The 22,524-nt window shown below is 42.8% G+C and overlaps 1 protein-coding gene across 1 annotated transcript in view; it reads right to left on the bottom strand.

The window, feature by feature from the left end:
- The window catches only part of COP1 (COP1 E3 ubiquitin ligase), a 478,504-nt gene that overhangs the window by 190,621 nt on the left and 265,359 nt on the right, over positions 1-22,524 (bottom strand). The window lies entirely within an intron of this gene.

Here is a 22,524-nt window from a genome sequence, read left to right on the forward strand (position 1 = left end):
GGGCCTGAAGCCTGGAACAGAACTGAGGGACCTTGTGATTGATCTGAGTGGCAAAAAGATCCACGGGGGGGGGGGGGGGGGCCCACGCTCAGAAGATCTTGCGGACTACGCCCATGTTCAGAGACCACTCGTGAGGTTGCATAATCCTGCTCAACCTGTCGGCCAGACTGTTTACACCTGCCAGATAAGTGGTTTGGAGAAACATGCCGTGACAACAAGCCCAAAGCCACATCTGGACGGCTTCCTGACACAGAGGGCGAGATCCGGTGTCCCCCTGCTTGTTGGTGTAAAACATGGCAACCTGATTGTCCGTCTGAATTAAGATCACTTGGTTGGACAGCCAATCTCTGAAAGCCTTTAGAGCATTCCAGATCGCTCTTAATTCCAGGAGGAATTCCAGGAGGTTGATCTGCAGACCTCTTTCCTGAAAGGACCAGGCTCCCTGAGTGTGGAGCCCATCTACATGAGCTGCCCACCCCAGGAGTGATGCATCCGTCGTCAGCACTTTTCATGGCTGAGGAACTTGGAATGGTCGCCCCATGGTCAAATTGAATCGAATCGTCCATCACTGAAGAGAACTCTGAAAGTCTGTGGACAGTTGGATTACATCCTCTAGATCCCCCGCAGCTTGAAACCACTGGGAAGCTAGAGTCCATTGAGCCAATCTCATATGTAGAAGTGCCATGGGCGTGACATGAACTGTGGAGGCCATGTGCCGCAGAAGTATCAACATCTGCCAAGCCGTGACCTGCTGAGATGCTCGAACCATGGACAGAAGTTTGTCCGCCCTTGTCTCGTGAAGATAAGCTCGAGCTGTCTGAGTGTACAACAGGGCTCCAATGAATTCCAATTTTTGGACTGGGGTGAGATGGGACTTGGGATAATTTATGACGAACCCCAGTAGCTCTAGCACCCCAATAGTCATTCGCATGGACTCCAGAGCACCCAGCCAATCGTTGAGATAAGGAAACACATGCACTCCTAGTCTGCATAGCGATGCTGCAACTACAGCTAGGCATTTGGTAAATACTCTGGGCACAGACGTCAGGCCAAAAGGCAGTATATGGCACTGAAAGTGCTATGTTTCCAGCCGAAATTGAGGATACTTCCTGTGAGCTGGAAGTATCGAGATGTGTGTGTAAGCATCCTTTAAGTCCAGAGAGTACAGCCAATTATTTTCCTGAATCATGGGAAGAAGGGTGCCTAGGGAAACCATCCTGAACTTTTCTCTGACAAGAAATTTAAGGGCCCTTAGGTCTAGCATGGGACGCATCCCCCCCCCCCCCCCCCGTTTTCTTTTGCACAAGGAAGTACCTGGAATAGAATCCCAGCCCTTCTTCCCCTGGTGGAACGGGTTCAACCACTTGGGCCTGTAGAAGGGCGGAGAATTCCTCTTCAAGTACCTGCTTGTGCTGGGAGCTGTAGGACTGAGCTCCCGGTGGGCAATTTGGAGGTTTGGATTCCAGATTGAGGGTGTATCCTAACCGGAAAATTTACCGGTCGGAGGTTATAAGAGGCCACCTTTGGTGAAAAAACATTAACCTCCCTCCCCAACCGGCAAGTCGTCCAGTACGGCACATCCGCTGCTGGACCGAATGATCCAGGTCAGAAACACGCAGCCATGAGAGACTGCGCATCACTATACCCTGGGCAGCGATCCTGGATGCTACATCAAAAGTGTCGAACATACCCCTGGCCAGGAATTTTCGACACGCCTTCTGCTGCATGACCACCTGGCGAAAAGGCTTGGCCTGCTCCGGAGGGAGTGCATCAACCAAGCTAGACAGTTGCCTCACCGAGTTCCGCAAGTGGATGCTCGTGAAGAGCTGGTATGTCTGGATTTTGGCAGGGAGCATAGCGGCCTGATACGCCTTCCTCCCAAAAGAGTTCAAGGTTCTAGATTCTCTGCCTGGAGGCGCTGAGGCATAGTCTCTAGTACTCTTGGCTCTTTTGAGAGCGGAGTCCACCACCATGGAATTGTGAGGTAGCTGAGACCTCATCAATCCAGGCTCCCCGTGGATCCGATATTGGGATTCAGTCTTATTCGGGATCACGGGATTAGACAGAGGGAACGACCAGTTTCGCATAAGGACCTTCTTGAGTACATTATGCAAAGGAGCCATTGCAGTCTTTCTAGGTGGAGAAGGATAATCCAGGAACTCGTGCATCTCAGCCCTGGGCTCATCCTCAACCTCCATAGAGAAGGAAATAGCCGCAGCCATTTCCTAGACAAAGGAAGTGAAGGATAGAAACTCCGGTGGAGAAAGTCTCCTTTCTAGTGGAGGGGAAGGTTCAGACAAGACATCTCTCGGAGCAGTCCAAAACTGAGCCTGCCTCGACGCCGAGGAATGACGTCCTCGATGGTGGTGCTGAGACGTCGACGCCCGCCTGGACTCCAGTGAAGCTTCCTCCACCGACGTCGAAGGGGAGTCAACCTGGGTGGCAGGCGGCACCGAGGTCGGGGACCTCACCACAGGCGAAGGGCCAGATGCTGCTGCAGCAGACTGTACGGAAGGCGCAAGCACCTCCGTCACCGAAGCAGACTGGTGCAGCAATCCTTCCAGAAGCTATGGAAGCAGGGCCCTGATACGCTCGTCGAGAGCTGCCGGACAAGGCTGCGGGGTCGATACAGGAGCTGGTGGCAGAATATGTTGAGGCTCGGGAACAGGTACCGAGCTGCCAGAAGATCTACGCATAAGCACTTCCTGAATAGAGGGGGAGCGATCCTCTCGGCGCCGACACTTCTCGGGTGCCAATTCCCTCGACGCCCCAGAGCCCCTGGCACTGTGTGTCGCAGGAGAACGATGACGGTGTTTCTTCGCCTTTGCTCGACACCCGTCATCGAGACTCCTCGGTACTGATGAGGAAGACGTGGAATCCTCACGTCTCCTCGGGGCCGGGTCCGACGAAGGTCGGTCCCGGGGAGCCTGCATAACAGGAGGCCTCGAGATAGGTGGAGACCCACTCGAAGCCTCACTGCTCCCAGAACGAGTTGGTCGTTCCGCAGCCATTACCTTCAAACCCGATGTCAATGCGTCCATCGATGTCGATGCCGCCAACCTTGGTACCAATGTCGATGTCGAAGGACTGGACTGAGCCCCAAAAAACTTCTCTCGTTGGGCTTCTCGAGATGCTTGGGTCCGTTTCTTCATTCGAAGACACAGACTGCAAGCAACTGGGCTATGGACGGGGCAAAGGCACTGGATACACCAAGCATGGGTGTTGGTACCCGATATGGTCTGGTTGCACCGAGTACAATGTTTGAAGCCGCTGGGTGTCTTCGATGACATGGAAGGAAAAACGACTTCGGCGAAATTAAACGATGCGATCGTGCCAAAAAAGTAAAAGGCACAAAAGGGGAACAAATTTAGAAAGTGCCAAAAACTAAGAAAAAATACCTGGTTTTTCTTTTTTTTTTAAAAGAACAAATAACGATAGAAATAAAACAAGAAATATAAAAAGAATCGTTAAGACTCTCTTTACTGGGCCAGCGAAGCGAACAGGGAAAAACCTCTTCACCTCACCGTGGACAAAAAACTGAGCGGGAATGCTCACGCGATGGGCGGGCATGCATGGTACGCACGGTTCACGCGCCAGAAGGCTCTGGCAAAACTTTTTAAATTCTGCGGTAGAAATTTTGCCATTTCCTGGGCCGCCGTGGATGCCAACCCACATGTGAGAACAAGCAGCCTGCTTGTCCTCAGAGAACCTATCATTTCGCAAAGGTGTAAAGGAACTGAATTCTACACTTTGACTGACAGAAAACTATGGGGGTATTTTACTAAAGATTAGCTCGATTTATCTGCAATAGGTTTCATTTTAACGCTATGAGCCCTGCTGCAGATAACAAGCTAATCTTTAGAAAAAGGCCCCTTAAATGAGTTAACAAAATACCGCCTAAATCAAATCTTGCTAACTACAGGAAAAGCTAAGTTTAATGCATAACATTTACATATAGAACGTAATGAAGTAGGAAATGAAATTAGAGAAATACGATCAACTGGACAGCAACTATAAAAAAAAATCTTATGGCCCAAACAGACCAACTTATGTATCTAGACCAACTTGTGTATGTAGAATAAAATCTAAAACTCTTGATGATTTTTGAAAAGCCAAACTCTCCTCAGTTTTAAGGGTCAAATTTTGTGGAATTCTAGTCAATGAATTATCGAAATATAGTAACTTAGTTTTATCTCTATTTAACATTAATACATTTGAGGAAGTCAATTTATGAATTCTGAAAATGCAGTCTGAAATAGTCTCAAAATCCAATATTTCATGAGATAAAGGTAACAAAATAAAAATATCATCCACACAGAAAACTATATAAAACTATGAAGAACTTAAAAATTTCCTAATGAAGTCAGCAAAACAGGGGAATCCTGAGGCACTCCAAATACAGAATTCCATGATTTAGACAGCTTCCCGTTCTTTTTAACTCTGTATTGTCTGTTTTCGAGGAAACCCTTAAACCATTCCAAAACAACGCTAGTCAGGTCCAAATCACTCAACCCATTTAGCAACAACAGATGATCGACAGTATCAAAAGCGCCCAAAACGTCAAACTGTAATAGAACTAAGAGGATGTTTTGACTAAGCAAGTTCTTAACCTTAGTAACCAAAGTTACTAATAAAGCCTCAGTATTATGCCTTGATCTAAATCCATATTATGACTCACAAAGACAATGAAGTAAATCTAAATAGGACTGTAATTGTTTTGCAGCTAAAGATTCTATTAACTTAGCAAACTAAGGGATACTGGCAAGTGGTTGAAAATTAGTTGTCATTGTCAAATCAGCATCACCAGATTTGGGAACTGGAGTCAAAACTATGCTACCAAGATCCCAAGGAAAATTTCCTTCTTTAAATAATACACTTACTGTGTTATCCAAGTTATTTTTTTTTGGAAGGGGGGGGGGGGGGGGTGCTGTTCTTAGCGAATATGAAGGACAGTGATCAAGCATACAAAACTTGCCAGCTAACGTTTTAAAATTACGTTCTACCTCTCTTAAAGTAACAGCAGTAAATTCAGACAAAACAAGATCTACTTTGATCCCAATTTCATGACAAATAGACATCAATCAAATCTACAATAATATTAGTACCTGAACGTAATAATGTTGTTCTTATATTTTCAACCTTATTTCTAAAAAAAACCTAGCCAACACCTCTGCTGAAGGTTATAATTCTTCAGATGTACAGGTTAAAAATAAAGAATTTGTAAAAGATCTAAAGATTTAAAATAATATTCTATTGTCTATTTGTTCTGATCCTATTAATTTCTAAAAATAAATCTTAGCCTCAGTTACTGGAGCTTTATAAGTTCCTATCATGTTTCTCCATTTTAATTTCAGCTCTTTACTTTTAGTTTTCCTCCACACCCTTTCCAATCTTCTGCATGACCTATGCAGATCCCTCAGTGATTCATTAAACTAATGCGACTTCTTACCTTGAGGATTACCATTCTGTTTTTCTATGGGAAATTGATCTAATGCTTTAATAACTGTGGATGCCCAACTTCTTAATATGAAAGACCCAGCTTTTACAAAATCCAGGTGTGAAATTAAATAGGACCAGAAGCTATCATTATGAATCCTCCTTCTAGGGCTAAAGTTTTAATTCTTCAACTTTTGATAAACTCTCATAATTATAAGGTAGATACAAAGTAAAGTTGGCTACATAAAAATCAAACCATGCCACTTCCATCCAATCAATATTTGAAGTTGAAAAATATCTATGCGGACTTTTAAAGGTCCTCTTACAATTTTTCACAACTCTCTTGCGATTTAACAACTCTAAATAAGTTTGTGTCACCAGAAAACTTAATTCCAACACTAGTTATTCCAATTTCTGGATCATTTATAAATATGTTAATAAGCAGTGGTCCCAGCACACATCCCAGGGAAACTCCACTATCTACCCTTCTCCATTGAGAATACTGGCCCTACTCTGTTTTCTCTCTTTTAACTAGTGCTTAATGCACAATAGGACGCTGCCTATCCCATGACTTTCTAATTTCCTCAGGAGGGGTCCCTGATAATCAGTTTAAAGACAGTTCATCTAATGGACAATTGGTCTAAAATACACAACTGCTGGGGGGGGGGGGGGGGGGGGGGTGTCAAGATGGCAGCCTGAGCGTCTGTGGACTGTGCACGGTGAACTTGTTGAAAAGCCTTGTTTTTCCTCTTACCTTTCAGTTGAAAATGCCCCATACCAAAGGAATAGCAAAGGGCCAGACGCAAATGGCCCGAACTTCCTCCCCGTTTCAACAAACACTGGACCGGTTTACAGCGCCCATCCCAGTTGTAAAGGTGAGCGACGCCGATTTGGGAGCCGTTGGAGGAGCTTTGGCTCCCTCGGATTTGGAAATATCATTGTCGCCGCCAGATAATCGCCCTCCGCCTCCAGCGATTACAGGGCAGGGAGAGGAGGAAGAGTCTGCTATGGAAGTCGTGTTAGACCAAACCTCAGTTGGCGCTAACTCTCCCCTGAACGCTGAGGCAACATCTTTGGAGGGGAATCCTCCGGCGGAGATAAACCTACAGGCGATATGGAGAATGCTACAGGGCTTAAAACCAGACAGTAACAAAATCTGCTCGGGAAACCTCTCAGTTAGTAAGTAAAATTGACTCCTTGACTAACTCTTTTGAAAAAACTAAACAGGAGGCGACGTTACAAACTGAGGCACTTCAGCAGGAAGTAAAATCTTTAAAATCAGTCACTGAATCCTTAGTAACGGACAAAATGGTGATACATAGGAAAATTGAACAATTTGAAAATTTTAATAGAAGGTTGAACCTTAGAATATTGAATTTTCCTTGGATTCAAGAGTTGAGCCCTGCTGAGGTGTTTAAGAAGTACTTAAAAGAAATTCTGCTATACCCGGATTCAGCTATTCCTCCTCTAAATAGAGTATATTATTTACCTAGTCCTCTGTTAGCTGAACCGGGAGATGGTGGTAAGAAAAAACCTTTGGATTCTCCGGCACAGTTGGACATTTCATTAATCTTTGAGACATCTATATCTGATATCGAACAACGTAGAACTCTTTTAATATCATTTGTGTTTGAGCAAGATTTGAACGCTGTGCTGAAGCTATACTTTAAAAATGCTTTGAAAATTTTTTGTGGTCAAAGAGTGTGGATATACCCGGATGTTTGTAAAACAACTCAAGATAGGAGAAAAACTTTTATTGTATAGAGAAGAGACCCGAGCCCTGGGGGCAACATATTTGTTGGCTTACCCATGTAAATGTCTGGTTAAATATTTGGGTGTAAAATATTTATTTATTTATTGCATTTGTATCCCACATTATCCCATCTCTTTGCAGGCTCAATGTGGCTTACAATTCATCATGGATACTGGAAGTAGAAGAGAATATACATTTGGTTTTACAAAGGGTTTTGGGTTACATGGTAGTGAAATACATGATAGTGTTAAAGCAAGAGACGATATAAGACATTTCTGGATATATTAAAGATTATACAGTTACACGTGCTGATCTTTGTGATATATCTTGTCGAAGAGATAGGTTTTCAGTAGTTTTCGGAAATTAGTCAGTTCATAGACCGTTTTCAGGTTGCATGGTAAGCGTTCCAGAGCTGCATGCTCACATAGGAAAAGGTAGATGCGTGCATTAATTTGTATTTCAGACCTTTACACTTGGGAGGATGAAGATTAAGGAATGTGCGAGAAGATTTTTTTGCGTTCCTGGGTGGTAATTCTATTAGGTCTGACATGTACGCTGGGGCGTCACCATGGATGATTTTATGGACTAGGGTACAAAGTTTGAACGTGATGCGTTCTTTAAGTGGGAGCCAGTGGAGTTTTTCTCGTAGGGGTTTTGCGCTTTCGTATTTTGATTTGCCGAATATTAGTCTGGCTGCCGTGTTCTGGGCTGTCTGGAGTTTTTTTTGAGTATTTGCTCTTTGCAACCAGCGTAGAGTGAGTTACAATAGTCCAGATGACTGAGTACCAATGATTGTACCAGATTGCGGAAGACAGACCTTGGAAAAAATGGTCTAACTCTTTTTAGTTTCCACATTGAATGAAACATCTTTTTAGTTACGTTTTTCGCATGATTCTCAAGTGTTAGATGTCGATCAATGGTGACTCCAAGGATTTTTAGGGTGTCCGAAACTGGTAGATTTAGTTTAGGTGTGTTGATGGTGGTAAATTTATTCTTATTGTATTGCGAGGTGAGTACTAGGCATTGGGTTTTTTCTGCATTAAGTTTCAGCTGAAATGCATCTGCCCAGGAATTCATGATATGTAGGCTTTGCTTGATTTCATTGGAGATTTCCCTTAGATCTTGTTTGAATGGGATGAAGATTGTTACATCATCAGCGTACATATATGGGTTTAGGTTCTGATTCGATAGTAGTTTGGCCAAGGGTGTCATCATTAGGTTGAATATGGTTGGTGAAAGGGGGGATCCCTGAGGAACTCCGCATTCAGGTGTCCATGAAGCTGATGTAGTCGAATTTGATGTCACTTGATATGAGCATGTAGTTAGAAACCCCTTGAACCAATTGAGAACGTTGCCTCCGATTCCGAAGTATTCGAGGATGTGTAATAAAATTCCATGGTCAACCATGTCAAATGCGCTTGACATGTCGAATTGTAACAGTAGTATGTTATTGCCGTTTGCTATCAATTGTTTGAATTTGGTCATGAGCGTAACTAGTACGGTTTCAGTACTGTGATTAGAGCGAAATCCTGACTGGGAATCGTGTAATATTGAAAACTTATTTAGATACTCTGAGTTGTTTGGTCACGATACCTTCTGTTATTTTGGTAATTAAGGGAATGGATGCTACTGGTCTGTAGTTTGTTAGTTCATTAGCATTTTTCTTTGCATCCTTGGGTATAGGGGTGAGTAAAATGTTACCTTTCTCGCTTGGGAAGAGTCCATTTTGTAGCAAAATATACTTTTTTTTTGAACCGGAACATCTTAAAGCATTCCTAGAGATGAAAAAATTAGCTATTAAACCTGTAGAGTAATTGATGATATTTGATTATTAAAGATATAAGGGTAGATAGGCCAGGCCATATATGCTTTTTTCTTTTTCTGTTTGAGATCTCCTATTATCTAACTCACTTCCCCCCTCTGGTAGATTTGTGGTCTAATCAATTGTATAACTTGCTCTTTCCTTTCATTGAAAGTATTGTAATCTTAATGTAGTAATTATTTTTGCTTTAATGACCAAGTTGTACAATGTATTTCATATTGCATGTTTTGCGTGTAAAAAATTTAAATGATAAATAAAAAAATAAATAAAATAAAATACACAACTGCTAATGGGTCAGTTGATCTAAAAAAACAGTTGGTCTAGTGGTAATTGGTCTAAACAAGAGAAGACAGGATAGTGATGGAAAAATCAGTGCAACTTTGTAAGAAATTACAGCAATATAGAGAAAGTAAAAGATTAGCACACAAACTTTATGAAAGAAGTTAATTTTATACACATATACATGAGTGAAAAAGTTAATATGCGAAAATTAAAAAGCTTGTCAATTTTGTCCTAAAAGCACAAATTGTGGGCAATGCTAAGTGGAAAATCCAGATTATTGTAGGAGGTTTTCTGTGCAAAAAGAGACATACTTGAGGCCGTCACGACTCGGGATAGGTGATCCCTTGGGCCACAGTCAGATTTACTCTGCTTACCTAACCCTAAGTCTAGGTGACCCTGGCTGGCGGCAGACGAGTCACGTCCCAGCAAAAACTAGATCAGAGAATAGCTCTTAAAAGAGCCCTGGGGGGGGGGGGGGGGGGGGGGGGGGGGGGGGGGGGGGGGGGAGGAGGCACCAACAAGTCAGGGCGGAGGGTGGCTCTTAAGAGAGACATTTGGGACTGGCCCAACTGAGTTGAGGCCATGGAATAGCTGGAATATGAAGACCAGGAGATCTGAAGACTGGGGGCCAGGGACAACCTGGAGGCCCACAGGGCCAGGCTGGAACTCGGCAGGAGCAAGGCAGGAACGGCAAAGACTGTAACGAAGACTGGAACAAAGCTGGAGACGAGGACCAGAACAAGGGTGGAATGAAGACTAAAACAAAGCTGGTGATGAAGACTGGAACAAGGCTGCAACTCCACCAAAGTAGACGACCCATTGCAAAGGCACTGGTTGGGAGTCAGGAACTTCCTAATATCCCCCAGACTGGAAGTGATTTCCTCTGCAGGCGTCTGGGTTTCCTGCCATTGGCCCTTTAAAGGCCGGCCCTCGGGGAACATGCGCTTAAAGGACCCAGCGCCAGCCAATACCACAACCTCCCAAGCGAGAATGGTCTGCCCTGTTGGCGAGGTGCCCTGGTGCAATGGAAGCAGCCACAATACAAAAGCAGCCTATAGTCCAGGGAGATGCGGCGGAGTCTGGCCCTGACACTTCCAGAGGAGAGTCAGGGTGTGGGACATGGCTGCGGCCATAATAGCCATAAGCCAGTGGCAAGATTGAGGATTCAACTTCTGTCATCAGGGCCAACAGGAGCACATATTAAATACAGCTGAGTGAATATAATGGGAACAGTTTTGAAATTCCCATCCATGATCCAATACTGAACATTGGCAACTGTTGTGAACAGCAGAACTTTCTCTGAGCTCTTAACAAGGAAAGTCTCCCTGCTGAGTGTCTCTGTGTATTCTGGAGGAATAACGGAATAACCAAATCAGTCAAGGTCTACAGTTCTGAATGATGATCTTTTTGGACTCGTTTGACAGTATGCTTCAAAGACGCAGTATTCAACAACTATGGTCGTGCAGCAGGGCCCATTGTTGCAAGTGTGGATTGAATGATTTGGACAGGCTTTTCATTACTGTTTGCTGCAGTTTGTTTCATGGTGGTCTTCACATTGTTGATGTATACACAGAAGAACAGAAACCGTTGCAGACTTGCAATCACACAGGAAACAGCAAAAGTGACTCAAAAAGGAACACTAGACAATGCTCTTGAATACACTCAGTATTCAAGAGCATTGTCTGGCGTTCACATTTTTTTCATGGTGGCCTTCACACAGGCGACATCAGCTCAGTGTGCAGCAGCATGTATCAGATGTTCTCCAAACTTTTGTAGTTGATGAAGCCTGTTAATGATTATTGTGACTGCTGACACATTACGGTTTCTATCTTTGCATCTCCAGTAGTAAGAAGTTTCTCCCATCATCTTTCTGACATGCTTATGTCACAGATACAGAAGATAAACTTGGGCAACTGACTTTCCCTTTTTCTGAATCTACTAAATCACGGAACTCCATTCCTTAATATATCCACCGTAACAGTTGCAACTTAAAAGAAAGATTTTACCTCAGCCACCACTTTTTGCACTAATTGATCATCAACAGTAGTTCTGGATTTTATACTTAAAAGCATAAACTTTTAAACAGTTTCTCCCTTTTATAGAATTGTAACATACAATTTCAATTCACAGCTTTTGTTTTCATTTCATTCACAAACAGGTCTACTTCAAAGCCAGAGTCATATTTAATAATTGGCTTCCTAAACACATTTTTTCAGTAACACATTTATTCATGACTGAAGTCTTTACTTTTCCTCATCAAACACTTGTGACTTGCACCTCTATCACATTCAATTTTTACCTATTGTATTATAATACCAAGTGGTTTCCAGTGTTAATGCCTTGATTAGATTAAAGCATGGAGTGTATACTTATTATTGACTTTAAATAAGTGATCTGCCACATGACAAATGTATGACTTCACATCTTTGTCTTATTTAATTTTTAGACCAATTGTCGATTAGACAAATTAACTTTTAGACTAATTGTCTCTTTGGACAAATTGGACTTTAGAACAACTGTCATTAGACCAATTGCAGCAAACTCCATCAGAAGTCTTTCATGAGGTACTTTGTCAAATGCCTTTTGAAAATTCAGACCTTTATCCACGGCATAGAAAAGTATCAGACTAGTGAGGCAAGATTTCCCTTGACTAAATCCATGCTGGTTTTGTTTCATTAATCCATGTCTATGTATATGTTCAGTAATTTTGTTCTGAATAACAGTCTCTACCATTTTGCCTGGCACAGATGTCAGGGCTCATCTGTCTATACTTTCCTAAGTTACATATGAAACCCTTTTAAAAAATTAGCGTTACATTTGCCACTCTGCAATCTTGTAGTAACATGCTTGATTTTAAAGATAAGTTACATATAACAATAGTTCTACGAGTTTTTCTTTTTTTTTATTCAATCAGTATTCTGAGATGTATACCATCCAGTCCAGGTGATTTTCTACTCTAATTTACCCAACTGCACTATTACATTTTCCAGGTTCACAGAGATTTGTTTCTCTCTGTTATGGCCTTGTATTCCCTGAGTGCCCCTTTCACTCCTTAGTCATCTAGTGGTCCAACTGATTCTTTTACCGGCTTCTTGCTTCTAATATACCTAATAAATTTTCATTGTGTGTCTTTGCCTCCAAAGCAATTTTTTTTAAATGTCATAGTGTCTCTCTGCCTTCCTTATCAGCATTTTGAATTTGTCTTGCCATTCCTTATGCTTTTTTCTATTATCTTCAGTCAGATCCTTCTTCCATTTTTTTAATAGGTGTAATATATCTGGTCTGGGCTTCCAGGATGATATTTTTGAACATCCACGCCTGATACAAAAATCTTTTTACCTTTGCAGCAGCTCCTCTTAAGTTTTTTTTTTTAAACCTCTCTCCTCATTTTATCATAGTCTCCTCTTTGAAATGTAAATGCTAATGTACTAGATTTCCTGTGTGTACTTACTCCAGTTATTATATCAAATCTGATCATATAACGATCCTTTTCAAGTGGCCCCAGCACTAGATCATGAGTTCCAGTATAGACTAAATCCAGAAATGTTCCTCTCGTTGGTTCCTGAACCAGCTGCTCCAAAAAAACCATCCTTGATTTCATCTAGGAATTTTACCTCCCTAGCATGCCCTGATGTTACATTTATCCAGTCAATATCTATGTAATTAAAATAACCCATTATTATTGTGTTACCCAGTTTGCTAGCCTCCTTGACATCTGCTAACATTTCTGCATATTGTCTGTTCACTCTGGCTAAGTAGATAGTAATATACTCCTATCACTAGCAATATCCTTTTCCCTTTTACACATGGAATATCTGTATTTTGTGTATTGCAGGATCTTTAGCCTGTTTGAGTCAAGACCCTCTAACAAATAACAGAAACCCTTCCACCAATTTGATCCACCCTATCATTGCAATATAATTTTTACCCTAGTATTACAGTGGTTATCTTCCTTTCACTGGGTCTCAGTGGGGAGTGGGACTTGATATACCGCCTTTCTGTGGTTACAAAGCAGTTTACATATTTTATACAGGTACTTGTTTTGCACATGGAGCAATAGAAGGTTAAGTGACTTGCCCAGAGTCACAAGGAGCTGCAGTGGGAATCGAACCCAGTTCACCAGGATCAACGACCACTAGGCTACTCCTCCCTGATGCTTATTATATCTATCTTTTCATTTAGTGCAATATATTCTAACTCTTCCATCTTTTTTTTTTTTTTTTTTAAGAATTCTGGCATTAAACATAGAAAGAAAGAAAAATGTAGGCAGATAAAGACTATATAGCCTATCCAGTCTGCCCTTCCATGCCTACTCTCCATATCACTCCGTTAGAGATCCTATGTACTTGTCCCAAGCTCTCTTGAATTCATATACTGTTTTCATCTCCACTACTTCCCCTGGGAAGCTGTTCTACAAATTCACCACCCTTTCCATGAAAAAGTATTTTCCCAGGTTACTTCCGAGTCTATCCCCTTTCACCTTCATCCTATGCCCGCTCAATCTAGAGCTTTCTTTCAATTGAAAGACTCGCCTGCTGTGCATTTATGCAACATAAGTATTTAAATGTCTCCATCGTATCTCTCCCCACCTGCTTTTCTTCCAAAGTACACATATTGACATCTTTAATTCTGCCCCCAAATGCTTTATGTCGAAGACCACTGACCATTTTAGTAGCCTCTGGACCAACTCCATCCTATTTATATCTTTTTGAAGGTGCGGTCTCCAGAATTATACACAATATTCTAATTGAGGACTAACCAGAGTCTTACACAGGGGCATCACCGCTTTTTTCCTACTGGCCATTCCTCTTCCTATGCACCTAAGCATGCTTGTAGCTTTCGCCGTTGCCTTTTCTACCTGTTTGGATACCTTAAGATTATCATCTATGATCACACCCAAGTCCCACTCCTCTTTTATGCACAAAAGTTCTTCACTCCCTACACTGTACCACTCAGTTGGGTTTTTGCAGCCCAAATGCATGATCCTGCATTTTTTAGCATTAAATCTAAGCTGTGAAACTCAAACCATTCCCCTGGCTTTGCTTAGCCCTTCCTCATGTTAACCACAATATCAGGGGTGTGTACCCTACTGCAGATTTTGGGATCATTCACAAAGAAGCAAATTATACCAGACAGTCCTTCAGCAATATTGCTTACAAAAGTGTTAAAAAGAACAGTCCGAAGAACTGAACCTTGCAGCACACCACTGGTAACGTCCTTTTCCAAAGAATGAGCTCCATTTTACCACTACCTTCTGTCACCTTCCACTCAACCACTTCCCAATCCAGTCACTTTAGGGCCCATACTGAGAGCGCTCAGTTTATTTATTCATCATCTATGCAGAACCGTGTCAAAGACTTTGCTAAAATCTAAATACACAAGAAATTAATCAGATTTGTCTGACAAGACCTGCCTCTAGTGAAACCATATTGCCTCAGGTTCTATAATCCTTTGAATTCCAAAAACTTTACTATTCTATGTTTTAAAAGCATTTCCATTCATTTATTTACCAAAGAGGTCCAACTTACTGGCCTGTAGTTCCCAACCTCTTCCTTACTTCAACTTATGTGGAGAGGAACCAGCTTCAGACCATGTTTTTAAAAATCCTATTTACAACTTGCTCAGCAGTTGACAGTGATAATTTGCCATCTTTAAAAATCTATTTGCTCTTTATTTAAAAGACACCTGCAGGCTTATTTTCGAAAAAGAAGGGCGCCCATCTTTTGACACAAATCGGGAGATTGGCATCCTTCTCCCAGGGTCGCCCAAATCGGCATAATTGAAAGCCGATTTTCGGTGTCCTCAACTGCTTTCCGTTGCGGGGATGACCAAAGTTCACGGGGGCGTGTCGGAAGCATAGTGAAACCGGGACTGGGGCGTACCTAACACATGGGCGTCCTTAACCAATAATGGAAAAAAGAAGGGCGTCCCTGACGATCACTTGGGCGACTTTACTTGGTCCATTTTATTTTTTACAACCAAGCCTCAAAAAGGTGCCGAACTGACCAGAAGACCACCGGAGGGAACCAGGGATCACCTCCCCTTACTCCCCCAGTGGTCACTAACACCCTCCCACCCTTAAAAAAAAACAACTTTAAAACTATTTTTTGCCAGCCTCAAATGTCATACCCAGCTCCCTGACAGCAGCATGCAGGTCCTTGGAGCAGTTTTAGTGGGTACTGCAGTGCACTTCAGGCAGGCGGACCCAGGCCCATCCCCCCCTACCTGTTACACTTGTGGTGGTAAATGTGAGCCCTTCAAAACCCACCAGAAACCCACTGTACCCACATGTAGGTGTCCCCCTTCACCCCTTAGGGCTAGGGTAGTGTACAATTGTGGGTAGGGGGTTTTGGGAGGGGGTGGTTGGGGGGCTCAGCACACAAGGTAAGGGAGCTATGCACCTGGGAGCAATTTCTGAAGTCCACTGCAGTGCCCCCTAGGGTGCCCGGTTGGTGTCCTGGCTTGTCAGGGGGACCAGTGCACTATGAATGCTGACTCCTCCCACGACCAAAATGGCTTGGATTTGGTCGTTTTGAGATGGGCATCCTTGGTTTCCATTATCGCTGAAAATCGGGGACGACCATCGCTAAGGATGACCTAAATTTCGCAATTTGGGCATCCCCAACCGTATTATCGAAACAAAAGATGGATGCCCATCTTGTTTCGATAATACAGGTTTCCCCGCCCCTTCGCCAGGATGTTCTGCGAGGACGTCCTCAAGAAAACTTGGGCACCCCTTTCAATTATGCCCCTCCTGGTATACTATGGCCTTTATTGCAACCTCACTATCAGGATGCCCTATCTTCCTTGCTTTGGTGATAAGCCTTCAAAGATAACTTGTTCCGAACCACGTGCTTTTGAGCAACTGTTGGCCTGCCCTCAGTTTCTAGTTTAAAAGCTGCGCTCTCTCCCTTTTTTACATGTTGATGCTAGCAGTCTGGTTCCAATCTGGTTAAGGTAGAGCCCATCCTTCCAGAATAGATACCCCCTTCCCCAGAATGTTGCTGAGTTCCTAACAAATCTAAAACCCTTCTCCATGCCTGCCTCTTGGGTCCTGCAAATGGAATGGGCAGTACTTCTGAAAATGCAACCCTGGAGATTCTGGATTCAGCTTTCTACCAAAGAGTCTGAGTTTGGCTTGGTACCCACATGTACGAAGACAACCGGGCTCCTCCCCAGTACCGTCTAAAATCTTATCTAGGTAATGCATGAGGTCTACTACCTTTGCACCAGGCAGGTAAGTAACCAAGCAATCCTCACATTCACCACCCACACAGCTACCTACTTGCCTAATGATTGAATCTCTAATTAAAATGGCAGTCCTGACCTTTCCCTTCTGGGTATATTGCATGCCTTGAAGGATAGGACCTTGCTACAAGATCACTTCCTGCCTCAATGCGATGGTACTGTCCATTCAAGAGCCCTTTTCCCTGTGGCAGCATAGAGATTGCCAGATTGGAGGTAGGACTTCTCTTCTATGCCCCTTTAAGCCTCCTCTATAAACCTCTATCTGCTTCAGCTCCTCCAAGTCTGCCACTCTAGCCTCCAGAGATCGGACCCATTCCCCGAGTGCTAGGAGCTCTTTGCACTGCGTACACACATATGACTTCTCACCAATTGCAAGATAATCAAACATGTGACACTCAGTGGAAAAGACTGGATAGACCCCATCTCGCTGCTAGAATGCTGCCTGTATCTTATTATTGGTGGTTTCTTAATTACACTGCTTACGGAGTAGGACCATGTATAGTGAAGTCCCCTAAGACTGCCAGAAATACTAGGCTATGCTGAATATTGTCACTTTACTGGCCAAATACTGACACTTCCCCCAGAACATCTCCAAAATAGCCATTTTTCAGTTGGGCACTAACCGGACATTTTCAGCGGCAGTAACCAGTTAAGTGCCACTGAATATGATGATTTGCCCTGAACAAGTGATTTAACCAGCCAGGAGCAGTTTCTGGCTGGTTAAATCGCTTTGACTATCACCCCCATATGTCTTATTCAGTCTGCCCATTCATACCATCTACTATCCCCTTCCTCTCCCTTAGAGATCCTATGTATTTGTCCCAAGCTTTCTTGAATTCTGATAGTCTTCATCTCCACTACCTCCACCAGGAGGTATAATAACAGAAAGGGTGCTGAATACATGGAATGGCCCCTTTCCCAGAATGTTGCTGAGTTCCTAACAAATCTAAAACCCTTCTCCATACCTGCCTCTTGGGTCCTGCAAATGGAATGGGCAGTACTTCTGAAAATGCAACCCTGGAGATTCTAGATTCAACTTTCTACCAAAGAGTCTGAGTTTGGCTTGGTACCCACATGTACGAAGACAACCAGGCTCCTCCCCAGTACCGTCTAAAATCTTATCTAGGTAATGTATGAGGTCTACTACCTTTGCACCAGGCAGGTAAGTAACCAAGCAATCCTCACATTCACCACCCGCACAGCTACCTACTTGCCTAATGATTCCATGTATTCAGCACCCTTTTTGTTATTATTTCCTTAGGTTAGTCCTAAGTCTGTCCTCTTCCACCTTTATCCTATACCCCCCCCCCCCATTCCAGAGCTTCCTTTCAAAGAGACTAGCTCCTGTGCATTTATGCCACAGAGGTATTTAAATATCTCTACCCTATCTCCTTTCTTTTGCCTTTTCCCCCCAAGTACATATACTGAGATCTTTAAGTCTGTCTCCATAAGCTTTTTAACAAAGACCACTGATCTTTTAGTAGTCGCCCTCTTGACTGACTCCATCCTGTTTATATCTTTTTGAAGGTGCGATCTCCAGAATTGTACACAGTACTCTAAATAAGGTCTCACTTGAGACTTATACAGAGGCATTATCCCCTCCTTTTTCCTGCTGGCCATTCCTTTCACTATACACCCAAGCATCCTTCTGGCTTTTGCCATCACCTTTTCTAATTGTTTGGCCACCTTAAGTTCATGCAAAGCAACAAAAAAAGGAGGAAAAAACCTCACAAAACCATCATACACATTAGCCAACCATTTGGCAGTCTTCATTCAGCAATTCTACAAAACAGAGGATAAACGAAGGATTTGATCAAGATCTTTGTATTCGGTTTCTCCGTTGCAAAATACTATACTGCAAACACAGAGATTCACCAAGACCCCTGAGGTAGGCCTTCGGGCCGAAACATGGCCGTGTTGGGTCGACATTTTAGTACTACTGCCAACAAAACTCAATGATCATTTCAATTGACATGCTTGTACACCAATAGGCTTTTCCTCTTTTTCTTAATGGATAGTAATATACATTTTTTTTTCAGTTTAGTGATTGGAATATGTCTGTTTTGAGAATTTATGTCTACTGTTTTTATATTTTGCACTGCACAAGAGGAAATTATTCTCTGTTTTTCTGATGTGTTCCATGCAGAGGCTGGATTCTTGGGGTTTCAGGTTAATTTTTGTCTACTTTTTCTTGGTGCTCACTTATCCTGGGTTTGAAGAGGAACTATCCGTTTTCTGCTTATGTGACTGAGGGATAGGGAGACAGAAGATTCTAACATGGAAGGAGGAGAGGAAGATAGAAGGATACCTAAAAGTTCTTAGCAGCTTTGGTCATTTTAGTAATAATTCATCTGTCACCTAAACAAATACCTTATATTTTTTCTACCTTTATCCTCTGGTGATTTTATTTTTTTGTGATCATGTCAGTCCTAGCCTCTGGTTCTGTCTCCCTCTATTCATGTACCATCTCTCTTCTCTTCCCCACCATCCATGTACCATATCTCTTCTGTTCCCCACCATCCATGTGCCACAGTTTCCCTCTCTCTCTTCCCTTTCTTCCCGATCCCAACATCATCCCTTGTCTCTCTCTCTCTCCCTTGTTCACTCCAACTGCATCATTTCTCTTTAAACCTCCCTCCCTTTTGCTGCTGCTACCATGTCTATGAGTCTGGGCCTGTAGGAGTGACAAAGTGTCAGGCCCTGAATCGGCAATAACCTCAGTTCCGAGAAGCAGGAATTCCTCATGAGAAATGGCCCTGCTGTTTCCACCTCCACCAACACATTCCGTATGCTTCCATAGGGAGCAGTACAAGCAGGCCTTTATGTATGTGGGCACCAAGACTCCTTGGTGCTGAGGTTATTGCTGATGCTGGGCCTAGTACTTTTTTTTGTTTGTTTCCGCACAGAATTCACTAGGGAAGATGAGCTGGTGGGCTGCATGCGACCTGTAGGATGCCCATGCCTGCTCTAAACTGTACCTCTCCCTCAGGTTTTTGTAACCCAAATGCATGACACTGCATTTTTTTAGCATTAAATCTTAGATGCCAAATTCCGGACCATTCTTCAAACTTCACTAGGTCCCTCCTCATCGTACCCATACCATCAGGGGTGACTATACTGCAGATTCTGGTATCATCTGCAAAGAGACAAACCTCGTAGATAGCCTTTTTGCAATATCGCTCACCAAAGTGTCACAAAAACTGGGACAAGAACCGATCCTTATGTTATACCACCTTCTAACATCCCTTTCCTCAGATTAAGCCTCATTTACTACCACCCTCTGTCGCCTTCTACTCAATCAGTTTCTAACCCAGTCAGTCATTTTAGGGTCCATACGAAGGGCACAGTTTATTTATAAGTCATCTATGTGGAACTGTGTCAAAGGCTTTGCTAAAATATAAGTACATTCACATCTTGTGCTCTCCCTCAATCCAACTCTCAAGTAATCAGATTTGTCTGACAAGACCTTCCTCTATTAAAACCATGCTGCCCCAGGCCCTGCAATTCACTATCCTGTTTTAGATGCATTTCCATTAATTTACTTACCACAGAGGTCAGACTAACCAGCCTTTACTTTCCAACCTCCTCCTCCCTTCTACTTCTGTAGAAGGGGTCCACATCTGCCCTTCTCCAGTCCTCGAACACCACTCCCAACTCTAAAGCATTGAAAAGATCAGACAGCGGAACCGCAAGAACTTCCTTAATTACGTTTTGTCTCATCTTTAAATGCCTGATCCAACCTTCTCCTGAGTATCTTTCCTAACTGATAATCACCTATACACCTGTGAGGGAAATACAGTCCTCCCATTGGGACCTTCTGTTCACCCCACCACTGGCATCAGCAAAACTAACACGTATAAGGGCTTTGTGTTTTCATCTGTTTTGCAGCCATCATATGAAACAAAATACCTCTTGGATTTACCCTTCTGTAAACAAACAAAAAAGATTGGCTGTTCAGTTAGACCTTCTGCTAGGCTGTTAGAGACACTTCTCATCACAGTCCTGCCTGCCCCTATTATTCTCATACCATTTATTTCCCTATTGCTTTCATTGTACTTTACATCTTTGTTGTAGTTATTATTCTTTGTGTCTTTATATATGCATCTTTTATGTATTTATGTAATCTGCCTTGTGCCTTAACCTTACAAAAGGTAGAATATTGAATGAATAAAAATAAACGAGAAAATGTAACTTCAGTTATAGTTTTCAGTCCATTTTCAATACAGGCTTGTGCTTGTTACCCCTGCAGAGCATGCAAGAATAAAAAGAAAGTAGGCTATTGTCCAAAAATAGAAGTGCTCTCTTAGGCTTCTACAGCTGGCTCACGATTGTTATGGTTGTCTGGGTCTTGCCACGTTTGAATAAGTGGAACCGTTTCAGCCGCCATGCTGCATCTTTAGGTAATGCTGTGAGGTCTACAGTTTTGTCTTTATATGGTTGATTCTCAAACTTGATTGGTTGGGGTCTGAGGTGGATGATTTCCTCAGGAAGGTGGGCAATGTTTGAGGGAAATATGTGACCAATGGACTTTTTTGCCTCAATTTCTTATTTTCCTGAGGAAGCCACCTACCTCAAACCCAATCAGGTTTGAGAACCTACAATATAAATACAAATTGCAGACCTCACAGCATACTCTGAAGAAAGCCACTGCACAATGGCTGAAATGTCTGTTCCACTTACTTGGACATAATAAGAGCTGGACAAACGCAACAATAAAAAATGTTTCTCAATCCTTTCCTAGCATACACTTTAGCCAGTTTGGCTTTCAGGATATCTGCAATGAGCATGCATGAGAGAGATCAGCATACACCAGACTGTAAAACCAAAATGAGATTGAGAAATAATGAATAAAAATGGAGACTCAAGGTTTCCACATATGATTAATGAAGGTATTTAGGACTGTCAACTTGTTGAAAAAGAAAAACCTGCCACCACCCCTGCCCCATCCCCAACAAATAACTGCAGTGAGGGCAGCAGAGCAGTACACAGTGCCTGCAGACAACACTGAGGGCTTGGGAGTAGGAGGAGGTACTACAACAGGTTGCACTTTTCAGCCTCCGTTGAGCCAGTCCCCTCCCAAATCCTCATATGCTTCGTCCATAGAGTATTAAATAGAAACATATATTCTGCATTCACAGAACCACTCAAACCCTCCCCAATAATTTGTGCACAGCAGAGCTACTTGCCATACAAAAAATATTTTTGTTTCTAATATAATCTGAGCAACATAAACCCTCTCAGTATCAGGCATATTATGAATACAAAACTATACAAAAATTCACTTAGGACCTAGAGTAAATCACTATTCCAGCATATCTTCTACAACTCGCATAACAAGGGACCTACCTAGGAAAAGGTAGCACCATAAATAAGCAGTGGGCCCTAGATCAGTAGCATACCTATTGAGAAAACTGAACAAGCAAGATTACTACAGATCCTTCAATAGAAAATCCATGGCCATAGAACATCTGACCTTGGTCACTCACATAGAACACAGATAGACCCTCAGCTGAAACTCCAGGAAACCAGACTCTTGAATGCATTACAGTACCAGAAAAACAGGAATTTTCTTCTTGTATTATAAAAAATATAAAGGTAGTAGATGTCAGAGTCAGCTTTAGGGGAAGGGATGTTGCAAGCAAAACAACTGTTCTGAGCTCCCAGGCTATGAGAGGGCCTCGTCTGCCAGAAGTTGAAGGAAGCACAGCCTGCTACCGAGGCTTTGGGGTCCCCTTCCAAACTTATATCCAGGGTCCCAGCCATGTCTAGCATCTGCTCTGTACATTCCAAAACCGGCATATTCCAATTATTAACTAGAAAACACAATTCTTCTTTCTAGCTTTGTCTGGTCATATTGCTCCCAGTCTCCATCTTTTGAGTTCCTCTGTATTCTCAACTCTTTCCAAATTTCCTGTCCATTTTGACATTTCGTCTCTCTCCGTGTCTACCATCCATCTTCTCTCTGTGTCCCTGTTCTTATCCG

This window comes from Microcaecilia unicolor, chromosome 6 (assembly GCF_901765095.1).
Source record: "Microcaecilia unicolor chromosome 6, aMicUni1.1, whole genome shotgun sequence".
Lineage (NCBI taxonomy): Eukaryota > Metazoa > Chordata > Amphibia > Gymnophiona > Siphonopidae > Microcaecilia > Microcaecilia unicolor.